Source organism: Pinus tabuliformis, chromosome 7 (genome assembly GCF_031772625.1).
Source record: "Pinus tabuliformis cultivar Carrire ecotype Pingquan chromosome 7, CPIR1, whole genome shotgun sequence".
NCBI lineage: Eukaryota > Viridiplantae > Streptophyta > Pinopsida > Pinales > Pinaceae > Pinus > Pinus tabuliformis.
Genome location: NC_142293.1, coordinates 1,209,588,146 through 1,209,603,289, shown reverse-complemented (window position 1 = coordinate 1,209,603,289; position 15,144 = coordinate 1,209,588,146).

Genomic DNA, 15,144 nt, shown 5'->3' with positions numbered 1-15,144 from the left:
TCTCGTACCAGCAACACCATGTAAAAATAAACATTTGTATAAAAGGAGAAATGTTTGAGCTCACAACACTCCTTGATTCAGGAGCTGATATGAATATTCTGAACAAAAAAGTCATTCCAGCAAAATACTGGATTTATGCAGAAAGAAAAGTAGTAGGATTGGGCAAGAAGACACTCGATTTTGAAGTTCCAAAAGCATTTATTTGTTTTGAGCACCATTGCATTAATCTGAAGTTTGCAGTTGCAGACATTCCAGTAGACTACATCCTAGGAAATTTATTCCTAGCAGTTTTTGAACCCCTTGGGTCGACGAGATTGAAAGGTAATAAAGCTGGATATTTTATATTTGTCCCTACCTCTGCATGAAAGAAAAATGGTCAAGTTGGCATATATCTTAAACCCTCAGGTTTCTACTATGGTGCAGACAGTCCAAAACTTGGACAAATCTGAAGCCAGACTGACAGATCTTAAAGATCTGAAAATCACACTCAAGGTAGAAGACTAGTTGAAGAATCCTCAGGTTAGAAGAAAAATTGAGGATCTGAAGAAGCAGATAGAAGATGAATGTTCATCTGAAGAGCCAAATGCATTTTGGCATAGAAAGTAGCATACAGTGGAGCTTCCTTACAAAGAAGGCTACATAGGAAAGCCTTGCAAAAGCAGAGCCATCACTATGAATCAAGAATACAAAAATATTTGTGAACAAGAAATCAAGCAGCTTCTACAAAGAAAGCTTATTAGAGAATCCAATAGTCCCTGGAACTGTTATGGGTTCTATGTCAATAAGAGAGTCGAACAAATCAGAGGAATACCTAGATTGGTAATAAGCTTCAGATCTCTGAACTCTGGTCTTGTTGATGATACATATCCCATTCCTCATAAAGGAGATTTAATCAACAGGATTGCCGGAGCTAAGATTTTTTCTAAGTTTGATTTGAAAGCAGGTTTCTAGCAAGTTGCCATTGCAGAGAAAGACAAGTTCAAGACTGCTTTCAGTATTCCAGCAGGACATTACGAGTGGAATGTCATGCCTTTTGGTTTGAAGAATGCACCATCAAAGTTCCAAAAGGTAATGGACAAGATATTCAAGCCATACTTTGATTGGCTCATAGTTTATATTGATGATGTCTTAATCTTTTCAAAAAACATTCAAGATCATTTTAGACATGTTCAGATATTCAAACAATTGGTGAAACATAATGGTCTTGTTCTGAGCAAAAAGAAGATAGAAGTCTTTCAGACTACTATCAAGTTTCTTGGCCATACCATTTCAAATGGCCAAATAGCTCTACAAAAACATGCACTGGAATTTGCTGACAGGTTCCCTGATATTATCACAGACAAGAATCAACTGCAAAGATTCTTGGGATGTTTGAATTATGTTAGCAATTTTTATCAAGATTGTGCCAGTGATAGGAGCTTGTTGAATAAGAGGCTCAGAAAGAATCCTCCAGAATGGACAAAAGCTCATACCAAAGTTGTCCAAAATATTAAGGCTAAGGTAAAAAATCTTCCCATATTATATGTTGCTGATGATAATGCCTTCAAAATTGTAGAGACAGATGCAAGTAATATTGGATGGGGAGGAATTTTAAAGCAAATGATTGATGACACTGAACAAGTTGTTCAGTGTGCATCTGGTACTTGGAACCCAGCTGAGCAAAACTATTCCACAATAGAAAAAGAAGTTAAAGCTGCTGGAATTGTATCAGTAAATTGGATGTCTATTTGATAAACAAGCAATTCCTATTAAGAACTGACGCATCAGCACTTCATAAAGTTTTGGCAAAAGACATCAAAAAGCCTGAAGAAGCAAAATTTGCCAGGTGGCAAGCACTCTTTGCCAATTTTGATTTCCAATTTGAACACATAAAGGGATAACTGAACAGTCTTCCTGACTTTCTCAACAGAGAGCGCATCTAGCACCAAGACCACCAGGACCACATCATGATCATAGTCACTGAATGGGATCAGGCCCAAAAGCAATAAGTGCTACGAACTATTCCTGATAACCAAGATTGGGAAGAATACAAGATAAAATGGAAACCCACTTGGAAACTAAGGAAGACAAAAGTACTTGATGCCAATCTACAGCCACATACAGATATACAACATCTTGTACCAGAAAGGAAAGTGTATCCACAAGGAAATAGATGGATACATGAAAAAATATATGAACATGCAAAAAGAGAAGCCAGATATGCAGAAGTAGCTTTACAGCAAGATTTCCATGATATATCCGGCATTTGGTACCATGGAGGGGCCCAGAGTGGAATATATGAGAAATATTTCTGCATACATCGTACCAGAAATTTATCATGGACCTGGCATACTCATAATGTAGCCACATGGCCAAAAGGAGACCCAACAATTATTTTTCCTGACACTGTTTATGATTTTTCAGGTTACAAAAAGTTATGGTGGTGTTAACACCCAGGTTGTTCCCTATGACTCCCAAGGGAATACGGCCGGGGTAACCACTAACCAATCTTTTAATCACTGTTTCTAGCCAAACTGTGATCAGAGAGGGCTCTCTCTTTATGATTTGTATCTGTAATGATAATGTTTTAGGCTAGGTATTGAGCACAGGTTTTGTTTATATTTTGGTTGGAGAAATTTCTTTCAGATCTCTTGTGATGTAATATTCAGAGAGTCAAGTATCATTGGGCAATGGAGTCTGTGGCTGTAGGTGTCTAGAAACTTTGAGATGAACCGGTGAAACTTACAGGGCCATTTGGATGCTTCATAGAACAAATTTTGATTAATAACAGGAAACAGGTAAGACAAACAATGAAAGCATTCAAGAATTTTCACTCATTTTTAAATGTTTCCATCAAACTGGTTATGAGGAAAAGACAGATGTCACAGGGGCAAACTTGAATCCCTGGGAATGTCTATCACAGCGAAAGATATAGTTTCAAAGTGCAGCAACTAAGAATTACACTTCTGTTACTGTATCTGAGGAAAACATGGATAATAGCTCAGTTTGAGTTCAGGGTAATCATGGATTAAGTCCTGGAACCATTCTTCTACTTTGCTATTAAGTGTAAAACATCTGAACAATAAAAGAGAACAAAAGACTCGAAAACATGTAATACAGAGATTTGAGAAAACTTATTGTTTTATGAAAACAGTCTGGAATCCTGCAACATTCACCATTCACCACAACGCATCAAAGTACACCAAGCTTTGGAAATTCCATTCTCCCTTTGTATTATTTCTCTGAGAATCTTACAGCAAGCGAGAGCTCTTCAAGGAAAATTACAACAACCCCTTAAGCTTCTGTGAGGGGCCAATATATACTTGCGATTGTTTACAAAAATATCTGAGTCCTGAGTTATCTCAGACTTAATGTTCTTACCAACTTTGAGATATTATTATCAGAAATTTATTACAGCATTGAATACAAAATAAAGGCGCTTTAATGTTCTGTCAGAAGATATTTTGGCCTTTGGGATCTGCTGAGTCGGTTGAGATATTTTGATTGAATGCTGGAGAACCCGACTTTATGGCTTGTGCGCTGTATGCTGTGTTTGTCACCTGTGATTGTGACTGCTGCAGTGGTGAGAGAATAGCTCTGCTGAGTTGGCTCAGCTTCTGCCTCTTCCTTGTAGATTTTATTCATCAAAATTGTGCCTGCGTATGACTGCTCATGTGCTGGAGAAAAAACCAACCTCACGGGTTCGGACCTGATAAGATTACCTGTGTCAGATTCCTCCACTCTTCCTGTGTGGGCAATTGGTGTCTTATGATTGCCCCCATAGTCTCATCTGCCTCAGTATACTTAAAGAAATTCGGTGGTGTATCAAACAGATGATCAATTTCATTCATAATAAAAAACAGATTATCCACCCTATCATACAGATTCTGCCCCGATGCTGGCCCTGTGTCTGCTGAGGTACTGGGCTGTTTTGCAATTTGTGCTACCGCATGGGCATCAATCCTTTTGTTGTAATTTTCTAGGGTGAGCAGTCTTCCTACACTGCTTAAAATGCTGGGGAGGCCTCTGTTCTGTAATGCCAGGAATCTGTCCAGGAATTTGTTGATTTCAGTCTGCATGTCCTGTGTTCTCCTCTCCAGTGTTCCAACTAGGCTTCTTAGTGTCAGGACTCGTTTAACTACTGAGATTGTTTCAGTCCTGTTAGTAATTCCCATGGCAGCTAGTTGAGAGCTAGTTTTGTTATTTAAAACATTGACCATTCTGCTGGCAGCATCTGGCATGTGGCCAGGGCTTGCTCTTGCTCTGTGTATTTCCTTGTTTGCCTTGGTGATGAGTGCTATTTGCTCATCCATAGTCTCAATGTACTACCACTGATTGGTGATGGATCGACCGATGTTACTCCAGAGGACTGCCTTTAGTTCTGCTGTTACCTTCTCTAGTGCAAGCTCTTTTTCTAGTTCAGCTATTCTCTTTTTTAGAGCTTTTATCTCTCTCTCCTTTGTTGCTTCATTCTGCTTGCTTTTGTCAAATTTTTCATTCACCTTGGCCAAATTCTTCTTGACTTCATCAAGCTCTTTCATTTGGGATTCAAGAATTTGGATCTCAGCTTGTAGCTTCTGCATATCCAGACTGGGAGTCTGTCCTGGTGTTGGTGTAGTCGTTGCTGTAGATGGTGCTGTAGTTCCCGTTTGCTGAGGAGGAGGAGTAGTTGTTGGAGGGACTTCCTCAAGATTAATTATCACAGGAGGAGGCTGGGAGGGTTGGCCCTCTTCTCTTTGCTTCATTGCTGTTTGTAGTGCTGCCTTTGCAGCTTCTGATTGTCCTAGCTGGTCTTGAGTTCGAACCAGCTCCTTGTACAGGGATACCAGCAGGTCTGTAGTATCCTTTTCCTGCCTTTGCTGGGCAACCTCATCTGTTTGTGGATGGATGGTAGCTGGGAGCTTGATTTTCTTTCTTAAAGCCGCCATGTCTGCATCCCTTATCTTCAGGAGTTCTTGGATACCCTTAACATCTTTAGGATCATGTCCTATTTCGATAATTACCTCTTCCAAGGACTTGATCCTGTTGTCCTTGGCTTGTGATGATGCTCTCTCCAATTCCAGCTGAGAGGCTGTATTATCAAGGCTGCTCTTCAATTTGTAGTTCTCCAATGTCTCACCTGCCAAGGAGGCATACACCATTTCACCAGTTTGTTTATGTAATTCAATCTTATCCATAGGGTGTATGTCTTTGGCCAGCACCTCCATGTTGGTTCTTAGGTAATCCGAGGTAGATTGAGGATGCAGTGTTGTGGGCATGAAGTGACTCATGATCATCTTGCCTTCACTTACATCAAAGGCAGACATGAGTCTTTGCTGATTTGTAGGAGCCAGGTTCAGCAAATGATCGTACAGCCGTATTTTAATAGGATCACTCCTCCTCTTAATGTCAATAAATTGCTGCTTGATGCTTGACTGTCCCTCTCTGTGCTGGCTGGAGGAGCTGACCTCTCCTCTTATAGTTCTATCATGTTCATGCTGAGATGAACTGGCTGAAACTTCTCCACTGGGTGGGCCCATGCCCATTGCTTGCCTCACTGCTATGTCATCCTCTTGGGAGTCATTTAGTCTTTGTCTTTTCTCTCCCCGATTAATGGATGAAGTCAGGGGAGTCTCTCTATCCCTTTTCCTGGTGAAGTCCTCCTTTTGTGGGGTTTGGAGGACCGAGGTATCAATAGTGGTTTCTGCTCTAGGAGGCACCACTGTCTGAGCCTGTTGCTCAGTGGAGCTTGGAGGATCAGTCACTTTTTCTTGCTGCAAGGGCTGCTGTTCACTAAACTGTTCCTCTTCCTGTTGCTGCCCGAATTCCTGCTGCTCCATCTCTTCTTGCTGCTGTAGCAATGTGTCCACTTGTTCTTCTGTCAATGGAGGTGGCTGTTCCACCTGCTTCCCTTTATCCCTGCTTGCTGTCTGTGGTGCTTTCTCGGCAGTTTGCTGCTGTGCTGTTGATGATGTAGCAGCTGCTCCAAGTTGCTTTTTGTAGGAGAGGGGCACCTGTCCACAAGTTTCCAAGTCAGCTTCCTTTTGCATATTTCTAGCCTCTCTCTCAAGTAACTCTTCATTAGTAATTTCCTCCTCTAGGGTACCCTCCTCCCAATTTGATGCATTGGCATACTGTTCAATCTCGGGTTGTCTCTTGTGTGCATAGCTACCCAATTTGTATCTAATCCTCCTGAGGGAGATAGCATGATTGGGGTCATAGGGTATCCATTCAAAGCTGGTTTGCAGTCTGAGGCCTTCCAGGATAGTGTTTGCCTCTTTCCATCCCTCTTCTTTCTTGTTATATAGGAAAGGACCCAGCTGGTTCCTTACCTTCAACTGTGACTTCTTGTTGTTGCTCTGAAAATGAAGATAGTCTGAGCTCCCAAACTGTCTGAAATATTCCAAGGCAAAAAGCCTCATGGGGACATACCTTGGCAACCTAAATGGGTTCAACTCACAGCCATATATCCTGATGACTGTGTGGTTTTGGTAGAAGTACCAATTACCAATGCTGTAGGACTTATTCAAATGGAGAATTCTCCTCATGTCATCAGTTAGTCTAGGAGGAGGAGTACCATGCAATACTGTCATGACTGGATAGATGAATAAGTCAATGAACTCAGTGTATGTGTAAGGTGATACAGAGGTATGATGAAAAACAGAAGTCCAGAACACAACTGACCTTGGAATTCCCTGGGCATTGAGTGGTTTCAAAGGAACAGAGAAGGTGGCTGGCTGATAGAACAAGAATAGATGGTATATATATGAAGTATACCTGAATAGTCTTTCCCTCTTCAAGTTCATAAACTGCTCATGGATTTTATCTGCAATGTAGGTTGCATAGTCATAATGTACAGCTGGGGGTTTACCAGGAGAGAATATAGACAGCATTGCCATTAGGCTATCATCCACATCCTCTATCCCCCTGAATCCTAGGACATAACTGATTAAATCCACTAACATCCTGCCCAAATCATTCAAGTAGTGATACCCAATAGGAGGGGTTCTGACTGATTCAGAGCCTGGTCTTACAAACAACTGATTGATTTTAATGATTTGGTCATTTGACAGCTTGGTCCCTTTGTTTATCAAATTCTGCATAAAGAGGGGAGTCAATTGCTTGGCAGTTTGGAAGTGCAGCATTCCATTTATACTTTCTGGGGTAATCTGGAACAGGATTGAGCCTGTGGGGCTGATGACAGCTCTTTGGCTTGGGTCATAACATTCCTGGCAGCTGTAGATGAGTTCTGGCATAGGATTTACTTGGGGAAGGTTGTAGATGGGTAAATTTGAGTCCCAAATTCCCAAAATGTCTGCCCCACTCAGGTGCTGGGCTTTTAACTCATTCATCATCTGGATATTGTATTTGGTTCCCATAGGGAACCAGTCCAGCATTTGGTAATCCATGTCTCCCAGGGCTTTCCATGCTAATTCCTGGTGAGGAGCATTGAGGGGCTTGATATTTAGAGCAATAGGAGTCTCCATAGTTCTTCAAAGTGCAACAATTGTAGGTGAATAGTCAAAATGGAAGCAACACAGAATAGAGGTGATTCTCTGTAAAGACAGTTTGTATTTTGGACACCAGAGGGGAATTTACTCAACAGCAATTGAAATACTGTTTGTTTTTTAGGAGCAGAGCTTCTCTTAAGGTCTGACTATGTCCTCTTTTTGTGGGTAAATTGAGACCAACAAGGAATTTTCCGAGAATACACAGTGAGTATTGTTTTTGGGTGAATTTACCGGAATTATGGCTCGGCTGGTGTTTTTCGACTTCACAGTGGCAAATGTGGACTTGCAGAGGGAAATGGGCGGTGTAAATATAGTTTTTGAGGTGCCTTTATCCTTCTGAACAAATTAAAGTTCGATAACAGTTGTATGGAGGGCAAGTCAACTGTAAATACCTGTAAATTGGTGAGCAGAGGTCGAGCAGGTGTGCACGTTTGCTGCTGAGGAGGTCGTCCGGGTTAAATCAACAGGTTGGCGGAAATTCGAACGTAAACGGTCATGCAGGGAGAACAATAGCGACAGGAGTGAAAGTGGGAAAAACACGGTTTTTTTGGGTAAATATGGGTTTTTTACCATTTTGGCGCTTTTTCGTGATGACGTCAGCATGACGTCATTGGTGGGTCACGGTGAGGTGACGTCAGCTGACATCGTCGGGTGACGTGGCAGTAGATTATTGGTCCAAGGGGCGATGAGGTGGCAACCACGTCAGCGGACAGGTGGACGAATGGCAGAGGTGAGTACGAGCGGACGCGACGTGGCGATGAGTTAGCGGAAAATAGGTGGCAGTTAGGACCGTAGCGGTTACGGTTAAAGCTAACCGCTACGGTTTCTCGGGGCGGTTTGGGTACGGCGCCGAAGTTGTCAGGCCCGGCTCCGAGATACCTCAGTGCTTGACGCGTGGAGAGGCCCTGACGTGACGCAACGTCAGCATCTCGGGCGGTAAAGGACAGCAGTGGGAGCCGCTCCGATATTGACGTGGATCGTCAGATCTTCGGGCCTTGATCCGACGGTGGGCGGAGTATGGAGGTGCTCGGGTTATATGCGGGCGGGGAACTTTAGGTTTTATGGGTTTTTTATTGGTTTTTCGAATGTTTTTTCATTTAACCAATAATGCGCTAACCCTTTGGAAATGCGCCAGAGGCGGGTTTTTTGACTTTGGTAATTTTTGCAAAGGATTTGAAGGCGGAATAGGGTTTTGTAAGGGTTTTCCAATGCAAATGGTGGTTTGAGGAGCAGTTTGACTTGCAGCAAGGGGGAATGGGATGGGACAGGTTCACCAAAGTGACCAGATGTCACTTTGGTCCCTTTTGAAGACCATATGGCTATAATGCCAAGGGGAGGGAGTATATATAAGATTTGGGGCTTTATACACCTTAGTGTTAGTATTATTAGGGGAAGGGGTAAAATAGGGGAGCTATATAGTAAAATTAGAGGTTAATATGAATGAAGGGAGCAAATGAAAGGGATTTTACTGAGTTTATCTGAAATTGACTTGGTTTTGAGAGTAGATCAAAATGAAAAGATCTTAGACAAGAAATGTGGATTCTGAATGAACTAGAACCACCATAAAACCATGATCTCTCTTCATAAATCTCAGCTGAAAGAAAGGGAGTGTTAGTAATGGAATAAAGGGGAAGAGGGAAGTTAGTCATGCTCCTTGCTGTAATATGATGGAATTAACCACTTTTTCTATTGATAGATTTTGCCTTGGCAAAACACCTGTTGACATATGTGTAATGGTGAAAATACCCTTTCTGCAACCACAACTGCCTACCCAGCTATTTCCCTAGCATTTTTTGTTTCTCCATAGAGGGTGCATTTGGACTTGCAAACCCTTACTTGCCTTTTCTTTTCTTTGGCTTTTTCTTTTTTCTTTTCTATCTACTTCTACCCTTATCTCTTCCAAGGTCCCAGATTAAGCTGTTGGGAACCTTTGCTTCTCTACCTAAACTACTTGTCTGCCAAGATTAAACAATTTGGACAGACTTCTTTCTCTATTCTATAACTCAAAATTGAACACATGGCATGATCCAGATTAGACTGTTGAATCATCCACAAAATTGAAATAAGGTCCTCAATACTTGAAACACTTTACCCACCTCTTGCTTTCTAGGAAATATGGGATCTTTGGGATACCAAAGCAGAGCATATTTGGCCTTTCTCTTGCCAATCATGAAATATGAAACCTATTGGTATAGGTATCCAACAGTGGCTCCACATGGGGATGGTTTTTCTTTTGAAAGACCAAGAACAGCAGGTCAGATTGCCTTGTTCCTTGACTACCCATCTTTGTCTTTGAAATCTGCTGCGTGAATGTGTCAAAATAGTGTGTTTCTCTTTTGGAAGACCTCTGATTCTATTTGCCTTTTACTGCTTGGTAAATCACTTGGGAAAACTGCTTTTTACAATCTAAAACAGAAAACAATATGTACATCTGCATATATACAAAGAATCCTTAGGTTCTACTCATGGGGAATAGTCAAAGTAGTGCTTCAGCATCCTGCCATTAACAGGACCTTCATCCAAGTCAGTTTCAGTAAGACTTTTGAGGAAATAAGTGTTGTTACCTTGTACTGCTTGGACAGCAAATGGTCCTTTCCATAAAGAGTCAAACTTTCCATGTTTCCCTTTCTCTTCTCTTCTTGCATCCCACTTTAAAAATTTGTCCCCCACATTGAAATCTTCTGCTTTGGTTCTTCTATCAAAAGCCCTTTTCAGTTTCTCTTTTAGTATCTGCACTCTGCTGAAAACTTGTTCTCTGGTCTGCTGTAAACAAATTATCTGGTTAATCCTTCTTTGCATGTCATTTGGCTCTGCTTGGCTTTCTTGCAGAAGTTTCATAACCGGCACTCCTAGTGATGAAGGAAATCTGGCCTCTAATCCATAGACTAACTCATATGGGCTGGTCCCAATTGATCTTTTAGTTGTTAGTCTGTCTGCCCATAAGGCATTTACTAGTTTCTTATGCCAGTTCTTTTTGTTCTCTTCCAGCACTTTCTTTATGATATTTATCAAACTTTTGTTTGATGATTCAGCAAGGCCATTTCCTTGAGGATAGTAAGCTGTAGAATGGCCCAAAGTAATGTGAAATTTATGGCAGAAGTTCACCATCTTCTTGGATCTGAAGGCAGCAGCATTGTCTGTTATTATCTTGTCTGGGCAGCCAAATCTAGCCAGTATATTGTTTTCCAAAAACTGAATGATTACTGAATCATTTGCTTGTCTGCATGGGGCAGCTTCAATCCACTTGGTGAAGTAGTCTGTTGCTGTTAGAATCCATCTGTGTTGCCCTGAAGATGAGGGATGAATTTCCCCAATGAAATCCAAGCCCCATTGTTGGAAAGGTCTCTCTGTTGCAATAGGCTTCAAAGGAAGTGGCAGCAACTGTCTTTTGCCTTCAAACAGTTGGCATTTGTGGCATGAGGCTGTAAATTTCTTAACATCAGAGAACATAGTAGGCCAGTAATAACCAGCCCTCAATATCTTGTCCACAGTGGACTTCCAGTACAAATGTCCACCACAGTCTCCAGCATGGAAGTCTTGCATGATATTGTTAGTTTCATTCTCTATTAGACAGTGCAGCAAAATACCTTCATGGTTTTTCCACAGTAGATTTTCATCCATCACACAAAATCTAGATGTTTTCATTTTTAGGAACCTACACTTAGTTCTGGACAGTCCTGGGGGAGCACACAGGTTTTGTAACACATAACAGATATCAGAGTACCAAGGAGATTGTTCAAAGGCTACATTGATCTTTGGAGTCACCAGCTCTGTTTCACTGTCCAGTTGGTTAATGTCTAAGGCTTGGAAATTTGCTTCTGTCATTAACTTGGCCAAACCTTGTCCTTTTATCAGCTTTGTAGGCTTTATTTCAATGTCAAATTCTAGTATATTGGCAATCCATTTTCCTCTCCTGCCCTCTAAGTTTTCTTGGGTGAGAATGTCTTTGACAATAGGACTTGGTACATAAGCCACAACATGGGAGTAAAGGATGTAAATCCTAAAGTCTTTAATAGCCTTGATCAAAGCATAGGCTTGTTTTTCCATTATTTGATACTTTAGGGGGGCATCTCTAAGAGCTCTGCTGAAAAAAGCAATGGGCTTTTCATTCCCTTGGTCATCTTTCTGCAATAATACAGCAGCAATAGTATGCTGGGAGGCAAATGAGAAAATAATAAAGTCTCTGTCAAACTGAGGATTAGTTAACACTGGGGTTTGAGTCAAGGCCAATTTTATACTTTCGAAAGCTTGTTTTGTTTCAACAGTCCATTTGACCTTTGAATCTTTCTTTAGCATATTGTTTAGTAATCTGATTAATTCTGCTAAATTTGGGATAAACCTTCTTAAAAAGTTGATTTTTCCTAAGAATCCTTGCAGCTCCTTGACATTCCTTGGGTGAGGCATTTGTAGGATAGCTTGTATCCTATCTGGATCAATTCTTATGCCATTTTTTGAAATAATATGCCCTAGAAGTTTCCCTTCTTCCAAGCCAAATAATGACTTCTTGGGGTTTAAGGAAATACCATATTTCCTGCATGTTATGAAGATCTGTCTTAAATGTTTCAAGTGTTCTTGGTCAGATTTTGAAAAGGGTGTTAGATCATCTAAGTAAATGACCAAGAAGTCATGAATCTCTTTTGCAAAAGCAATGTCCATTGCTCTCTGAAATGTTGCCCCTGCATTTTTCAATCCAAAGGGCATTTTCACATACTTGAAAGTGCCCCATGGGGTAGTAAATGCAGTTTTGTCTTGATCCTCAGGGTGTACCAGGATTTGATTGAAACCTGAGAAACCATCCAGCAATGATATCCTTGAAGCTCCTACTACTCTTTGAAGAATGTGATCCATTTTGGGTAAGGGGTAGTTGTCTTTGAGTGACACTTGGTTCAAATTCCTTAAGTCTACACAAAGTCTAATCTCACCAGTTTTCTTTCTTGTAGGGACCAAATTTGAAATCCACTCAGAAAACCTGATTGGTGCTATGATACCAGCTTTGAACATTTTCTGTAATTCTTTTTCAATGGAAGGAAGGAGCACAGGATTGATTCTTCTCAATTTCTGTTTGAATGGTTTTTGATTAGGCTTGAGGGGAATGGTATGCTGGATAACAGAGGTATCGTATGACTTTAGATCCTGATAACCCCAAGCAAAGACATCTTGGAACTCTTTAAAGAGATCAATATATTTGGGTTTTTGATCAGGGGGCAAAGCAGCAGATAGCTTTATTATTTTAGGCTTGTCAGTGGTACCAATGTTACATTCTTCAATTGTTCCATCTAATGGCTGCATCTTTGGTTTCCTGGGGACATCATTTGAGTCAAAAATGTCCTCTAGTGGGGTAAGGCCTGCTGGAAGGAAATTGTCTTTTAGTTGTATGATTTCATCTTCAGCGTTGCTCACCTCTTCACAGTCAATTTGGTGAATTTGCTGAATGTTTTCTTTGTTGAAAATGGTTGGACTGAGTAATTGTTTGGCTGTTCTAGGTGACATTGGGTGGGCAGACTGTTGAAACTGTAATTGTGATGGACTTGCTCCATCAAATATTTGTGATTGACTTGCTGTCTCAAGCATTTGTGATTGACTTGCTGTCTCAAGGTCAATATTTAATCCTGTAAACTCTTGTTGCAAGGTTAAAAAGTTGTTTATTTGCATGTCATTCTCAAACACTTGCCACTCTTTGACATTGTTTGGAATAGAAGGCCTATATTTGACCTCTGCCGTGAAACAATTGTTGGGTTCTAATGGGAATTTGAAGGTGCTGGCAAATGTTGCCAAGCTGTGTGCATGGAGATTGTGGCCCCTTGGAATTTTTGTGATAACAAACTCGGAGAAAGTCTCTAATATTTCAATTACAGCAGACCTATAGGACCTCAATCTTTTGTCATTGGTAACAAAATTTCCTTTCACTTGTTGAATCACTAGATCAGAGTCTCCCATGATGGAGAGTTTAGGAGCCTGTAGTGATTTTGCTAGCTTTAGGCCCAACAGCAGAGCTTCATATTCTGCTATGTTGTTAGTGCATCTAAACTTCAATCTGTAAGCCCTGCCTTCTGCATAGCCTTTCTCTTTGTTATGTATCCATACTCCAGCTCCTGCCCCTAACTTGTTAACTGAGCCATCAAATTCTAGGGCCCACAGAATATCTTGCTGAACGGGAGATTTAAAATTCTGTTCATGGGATGGCAATGTGAGCATGAGTTGAGGCTTCTTTTCCCATTTGTTTCCTAGGATAATTTCATCATTTGTTTGACAATCTTTGACAACTAGAGGAGGGTTTATGTGTATTGTTGGGCTGATTGAAGTTTGGCAGGTGCTACTTGTTTGATCAATGTTTTGTTCTTGTATGAGTGTTTCGGTCTTAATGTCATTGTTTGAGAGGCTTGCGCTGTCATTGAAGAGGATGAAGGAGTCTATGTCCGAATGGACAGCATATATTGGAAAATTTTGAGGCTTTTCTTCACTGCTGACCATATACTTCATGAGTGTTTCCCTATAAAGTCTTTTTGGTTGCCCAAATATAGAGATGGTTGCATATGACATATCTAATTGCAGGGAGCCTTGGAGTTTGGCTCCCCATGATCTTGATAAGAGCATCCCGTATTTGGGTGGGATATCAGCAACTACAACATCCATTAGTATGGTTTTGTTGGGAAATTGAACCAGGGACACACATAAATCTTTTATTAGGCCCAAACATTTGACTTGACTAGAATCAAAAGAAAACAGGTCTTTGTATGGTCTTGTTATATCCAAGTTTAATCTTTCCATGACAGCTTTTGGCATAAGGTTGTGAGAGGCACCTGAGTCAAACATTGCATTATGTAGTATTTTATCATGAACATGCAGGCTGACATAAAAAGGTAAAACCCCTGTGACTACTGTTTTTCCATCTACCTCTGGGCCAAACAGTAATTCTGGAGTGTCATCTAGCACATTTACATCATCTTTGTTGTTGGTGAGATGAAGGGATTTTTTGATCTGTTGCTTATATATGTCATGCTTGGCTAGCTCTGAAAGGGGAATTGCTATCTTTAACTTGCCAATCTCTGCTCCTAGGTCAAAGGGTTTGTCAACTTGGATTTTAGAGTCACGGATAGCAGTCCTTTCTCTGTTCATTAAATCTTCTTGTTGGATTTCATCTTGATTTTGGAACCTGCCCCTCATACCCATGTCTTGAGGGGTAATGTTAGGATTTGGGTGGGAGGATGAGGTTGCCGTGGGCTGTTGTAGTGGGGACAGTAATTCAGTGACTTCCTCAACCACTACTTCTTTTGTAGGCAAGTTTGTTTTGTCATTAGGTTCAGTGACTAAGGTTTCTTTAGATTGCTGTTTCTCCTTTACCTTTTCAGGCTGATTTACATTTACAGTCCGACTCCTTAGTTTGTATTGTTTATGGACTTCATAGACAGCAGTGTCATACCCTTGTTTAAAGTCAAAGGATTCTCCTGATTTTGTTTGGAATGTTTTGCTTTCATCCTCCTCATGGTCTTCTTGTGTTAAGAAAACATGGCTTTTACCATCCAGACCCATTAAGTTGATTTCAGGATCTTCATTGAGCTGATTGGCCGAGGAAGTTTCTGCATAGTTTTCTTGAAAAGGGGGTCTGATATCTTGGTCTGCACTTGTTTTTCCTATGTTTGGGTTCTGCGTTCTCCTAAAATTTGGGTTTCTAGGA